The sequence below is a fragment of the Mus caroli genome, chromosome 17 (assembly GCF_900094665.2).
Source record: "Mus caroli chromosome 17, CAROLI_EIJ_v1.1, whole genome shotgun sequence".
NCBI lineage: Eukaryota > Metazoa > Chordata > Mammalia > Rodentia > Muridae > Mus > Mus caroli.
The window spans coordinates 6,588,714-6,594,698 of record NC_034586.1 but is presented as its reverse complement, the minus strand read 5'-3'; the positions used below and the strand labels follow the sequence as shown (position 1 = coordinate 6,594,698).

Below are 5,985 nucleotides of genomic sequence, written 5' to 3'. Positions count from 1 at the left end.
AAGAGCAGTCGGGTGCTCTTACCCACTGAGCCATCTCACCAGCCCCCCTTCTCCCCATTCTAACTGGTCAGTAAAGCCTAGAGCCTGGGATTGGCAGTGGAGGGGAAAGGTGGGACAAGAGGTCTTTGGAGTGAGGCCAGGTAGAGAGGAGAGGGGAGAAGGGAAGGAGAGAGCATGAAGAAGAGGAGAAGGAAACAGTAATGGAGCAGAACCAACTGGCCAGGAGAAACTGAAAGTAGCAAGGGCCTTATAGGTGGGGAGTAAGTTAGAATAGTATTAGATATGCCCAATTTAGGCTTATAGCTTATAATTATAATAACTGAATTGTGTGGTTTTTTTTATACAGGGCTATTGGGGTTGGAAACTCCAGCAACACATAAGAGGGAGAAGGGAACAAGTTGGGGGAATCCTGGAGAGGGGCTGGGGTGGGTACGATCCATATACATTGTATCCATGCAACCACTGTCAACGAAGAAGCATTGGGTTAACCGCCTTGCCCTCTCGGAGTGTATAAAGGCCTAACAAGTGGAAAGAGTGAGAAAGCAACTCCACCTATCTGAAGCTTGGACTAGGGAACTCTTCTAAGTCTGACGTTCCAAACGGTGCTGGCTCTGAAGAGTCCTCCCAGAGAAGAGCAGATTTCTAATGTTTAGTGTCTGTGTTGGGTAGCCCTATGTACAGATGACATAGAGATGCATTTAAAGCCTTCAGCTGTTGGGCTGAGGGCAGAACCCAGAAGCAGAACAACTTGCCTACCTGGCAGGATTACCAGCACTGCAAAACGAAAACTCTTAAGGTGTCCAATTTTGTATTCCAAAATTCTTTGTAAAAGATGCAACTGCTTTCATTTCCCTCAGATGTATAATGCTTTGGACTGAAAGCCTTATATTTTTTATATTTTGCAAAACCAAATTTCCCACCCAACACATTTTATCTTTATAGCTTTATAACTTGATAACAAGTAGAGCACTCAGACCCTTCCTGGAGAAGCTACAGGCAGAACAGAGATTCCTTGGGTGTGGGGGAGGGGGAGGGGCCTGAGCTTTCCTTCCTTCTGTTCTCTTGCCCTCTTCCAGCAGCTTCTCTGAGTAAATGAGAGGAAAAGACTAAGAGCGCCTCTCCGGATCTGAACTCTAAGCGGGGAGCAGTTGGGAAGCTGGTCACAGCGGCTTCTGGAAATGCAGAAGGCTGCTCTGCCTTCACTACAGGGAAATAGAAGGTCTGAGAGTTGGTTCCTCATGAACAGTATTTGCAGTGATCTTTCCGGGCTGGGGATCAAAAGTAGGGCCTGTACATACTTGGGGGGGTGGAATTTCTGGCATGGAAAATGTGTGTCTCATACCTGGCCCGATTCAATGATTCTTAAGAATTTCGGAACAGAAGAGATTTCTATCAATATGAAATATCCGTAGTCCCCAGATAAATTGCCTCTAATTTCAACATTAAGGGGAAGCTGGTGGGCAGTGATGGTATGTATCCCCATGCTGTTTTCTCTTTATTCTGTGTTTGGTGGTTGTAGCTGCCATGTGGGTGCTAGGAACCAACCCCAGGTCCCCTGGAAAAGCAGCAAGTTTTCTCAGCTATCTTCCCAGCCCCTGCTTTATTATGTATTTGAATATAAGATTAGAAGCAGTTATTCACAGCCCTGATACTCTCCACCAGTACAGCTTTATTGGCTTTCAAGTGTGTTGTTTAGTTTGGTTTTCGAGACAGGGTCTGTAGCCAAAATTATGTAGCCCAGACTGACCTCGGAGACAACTCTCCTGCTAAATTTTGAATGATTTGCATACCACTTAGTTTTCAGCCACAGACTGAGCCATGCAGTATAGTCCCTGGGGCCCCCAGGCTCTCCCCATACCCCAGCTGCCTAGGTAGAACCTGCCTTCCAGGGCTGGGGCTACGCTCGTCCCAGCAGTCTTTAAAAACATACTCACTGTTACTCTGCATCCACCTCTATGTGCCTGGAAAGCATTCTGTCTGTGTGTTCATTAAACCTGAATTTACTAGGTTTTGTGAATTGCAATGAAAGCAAGTAATACTTTGTCTAAAGTATGAACAGTTCCTTTGGATACACATCCCAGTGTAGAGAGGAGGTCAGCGAAGGCCCTGCTCTGACATCCTCAGCACTGTCCTCTGGTTCTCAAGTGTTAACACTTGCAGGAATAGGTTGTTGCTAGAGTCAAAACACACCAAAGTGCTTGTGTCCAGCAGCCTGCATTCCTGCCTTAGCCATCTTGTCTCTCAGCTGAGCCTCAGGGTGGACACCGATAGCGCCCGGATCTACTACTGGTTCCTAATAGTTCTGACCAGGCCACTCATCAAATATGTTACAGTTACCTGAGTGGATAGATCTTAAGGGCCACCAACTTGAATAACTAGCACTAACTGCACTGTTTTTCTGACAAACCATTGGTAGCATTGTTTTTACATGGAAAGAAAGCGTAACCTAGGAAAATGAGTAACACTTTTTTTGTCTAACAGTTCCGCAGTGTGTGTGCCCTATATTTATAGTGTGTGTTTGGAATTAAGTAGCAGTAAGAAATGGCAAGCTCAAACTGGCAGACAGTAGGATGGGGCGGCACCTGTGTAGTAGGATTCTGTGTCCAGATACAGCTGCCAGAGGAGTAGGAAGACCAGGGTGGGAACTAGGAAAAGAAACTGCTCAATTGTGAAATCAGGCAAGAGAAGAAGGATCAAGGGGTTTGAAGACAGCCTTGTATCCGTCATCAGCTGACACACCAGCAAAAAGCCACAGCCTTCAGTTCCTCTCCAAACGACTAGGCCACTGGTAGGCAGAGACAGCAGACCTTTCTCTGTGCCAGATCCCTGACCTCTGTGGCCCAATGGCCAGACTTGACTTTCTCTTCTCCCTCAGCTGACCAGGTTTCAACACTACAGCTGGGCCCATGCCTAGCTTCATGAAGAGTGCTGGCCCAGCCAGGCTCTGACACTCCTCTGGATGGGGGTGGGGAGCAGACACCAAGTCTGAAACTGTGAGAGGCAGCGGCCAAGTCTCAGCTGCCACTCAGTAGTAGTGAGCTCACAGGGGTAAGGAGGGCCTTCATGTTTGCGCTCTTCCCTAAGTGCCTCTCTCTGCACTGGGAGACAGGAGATAACACTGAAGCCCACAGTATCTTTACTTGCCAATCTTTCAGCTCAAAATATGTCATCATGATTTTTCTATGGCTTCCAATTCCATAAACCACTTCCTGGGGCTGAGCATAGGAAGTTAAAGGATCGCAACCAGATGGCAAGGAGCATGGCTTCCAGGTAGCTGTGCTGTCCGGAAGCAGCAGCGTCTCAAAAGCTGGCCACACCTCTCAACTCTCTCCATGCCCTATGCTCAGCTGCTGCAGGAGAGTCTACCCTACCCGCAGTAGCCAGGGAGAGGCTTCTGCCCCAACACTGCCGGTTCCTACAGGGGCTCAGAAGAGCATATCCTCTAGTAAGCTTAGGAGGCAAGTGGACAGATGCCGTCTGAAGTGGAAGCTTAAGGGTTCTTTGGAAAGTTGTTTGGATGGTGTTTTGCTGGAGCAAACATGTAAAGGGGTGTTTTGTTAATGTGGACACAGGTATGAAAGGCTAAGGCAGACTAATAAAGGAATATTTCACTGAAGCAGACACCGGAGAGAGGATGTTCTGCTAAAGCAAGCACATGAAAGGACACGTGATGAAGGATTCTTTGTTAATGATACCTATGTAATGGTCTGCATTATATTGCATAGTTGAGCTGCACTTGTCAAGATGCTGCAGAGAGAAATACACCAAAATAATTCTGGTGGTGTGCTGCAGCTTCTTGCTGCTTCTGCGGACTCAGGCTGATTGGATGCCCATGCTAAGGCAAGTCCCATGCAAGGCATGTGGAGGACACATGATGTTTAGGAGGTATAAATAGGACTCCAAGGAGTGACAGAGACAGAGCTTAGCTTGCTGGTACAGCTAGCTGTGCAGTGCTGTGGGTCTCACATCTTCGCTGATCTTCTCTTCCCTGAGAAAGACAGAGCCAAGAACTCCTGGTGTTCCTGCTGGTCCCTCCCACTGAGTAGAGCCAAGGCTGAGGTCTGGCTGTCTCTGCTGGGTGGTGTCTCTGCTGTTGCTAAGCTGACTCTACCAAGCTGAACTGCTAGTGTAGTCGTGAGGTATTTGCAAGTGGATCCAGCTGCCACTTCCAGCTAACCTGTGGACTGAACTGCTGATTTCCTGACAACACAGATGGGAGTTGCTCCAAAGAACCTTTCTAAACAGGTCCACTTCCCCTGTATCCTTTCTTTTCCACTACCTCTGGTGGAACTACAAGGGAAGTTAAAGCCTTTAAGAACCATCACTAAAAATAAGGTTTGAAAAAGTTAAAGTTACATCGGTCAAGCCTCCAGGCAGAACGGGGACTCACCACACTGCAGCAACCCAGGGTCCTGATGATGGCAGTCAAAGGTGAAATAGGGCCACTGAGCCTAACGGCCCAGACTTGTGATTCCAGCTACTTGAGAAGCTAAGACCAAGAGTTCAAGGCCTGTCTGGGCTACAGAGTGAGGCCAGCCCATCTTAATCTTTAATTTTAAAAAAAAGAATAATAAGAAGAAGAAGTCTGGGACTGTAACTCAGTGATCACGTGCTTCTTTAGCATGTGCATTAGGTTCGATACCCAGTAGAGAAGAAATAGGAGCCCGATGTGGGCTGCCCTAAGCAGTCGCTGGTCTCTTTCCCTGTGCCATAGTCCTAGGGCAGAAGAGTACCACAGCCCTACCTGCCCACTCAGCAGCAAAACCATGCTTCCTCCTCACCAGACAGTTGGTCAGCAAGAGCCAGAGCTGTTGTTTTTAAATCAGATGCTGTGGGGAAAAATAGCTCTTGCTTTAAGGAACTTAAACATCTTAGAGACTGGGTGGGAGTGTGTGCGAATGAACAGTCACAGGTGGCTTCTACAGGCTGATGTCCTTACCTGGCATATGATTCACTGCAGGTCCCTCATCTGTCCCCTGAAGAGCACTTTATATCACCAAGCAGACCCCTGGCACCTGCCATTGCAGCTTCCATTGCTCAGCCACGTGTCCCCACCACGACTACCTAGCTCCAAGGTCACATGGCCTGCAAAAAGGATCTACCATTGGAGCCAAAGCTCACCCCACTGGAGCACTAATGTTGAGCAAATTGGCTTTCGAATCATACGTTTTCTTCACCAGGAGGGACAAGCTATCAATAGACACCTGGGACACGATTCAGTCTGTTATAACTGCAACCCTGACGCCAGAAGGAGCGTGCAGAGAACTTCCCTCCCTAGCTCCACTTCTACAAAAATGATTTACTGTAACTCTTCTGCAGTGCTTACACAACAAGTAAAGGTAGCGCCGGAGACCATGGCATCGGTCTACAGTAATGAGCATGGACCCTGACACCCCATGATGTCACAGACACCCTGGGGACATCTCGAGGCTGAGAGCCAGGAAGGCCCAAGAGGGAGGGCTTGACCTGAATGCAGACACGTACCTTACTAAGTAAACTCATAATCTTATCAGGATTTTGCTGTGGGGAAATCTGGTGGGAAACAGGCCATTTAAGCTCTGTGATGTGCTCACCTCCTTTGCTAGGAAGTAAAATGACAGCAACCCCCTCCCCCTGGTCCCCCCACAAACACACACAAAGGTCCAAACACCACGAAACCACTTCTCAGCCACTCGCTCAGTGTGTAGCTATCCAACCCCATGTTTACATGGCTGAGTCCCTTGCCTGTGCCCTACAGATCAAGGCAGCTCCGCAGGCCTACCAGACTGGTTGCTTGTTTGAAATCATTTGCAAGATCATTGAAGGGGGAAAAAAAAGATCATGACGTCTGCATAATGTTATGAAACGGTCCTTGGATCTGTCATTTAATCTTAATTGTAATTGAAGTAAATTACTAATCAACTTCAGAAAAACTAAAAAGAAAAAAAGATGGGGGTGGGGCTGGGAGAACGTCACCATGCCTTTGCCCTCTCGAGTCAAATAGAG

At 47.8% G+C, this 5,985-nt stretch overlaps 1 long non-coding RNA gene across 1 annotated transcript; it reads left to right on the top strand.

Annotated features, from left to right (window-relative positions):
• Positions 1 to 607: 607 nt before the first annotated feature.
• On the top strand, positions 608 to 5,354 carry LOC110312215. Its single transcript, XR_002380037.1, has 3 exons — positions 608 to 796; positions 1,080 to 1,219; positions 4,961 to 5,354. It is a non-coding gene; the product is annotated as an uncharacterized LOC110312215 (long non-coding RNA).
• The last annotated feature ends 631 nt before the right edge of the window (positions 5,355 to 5,985 follow it).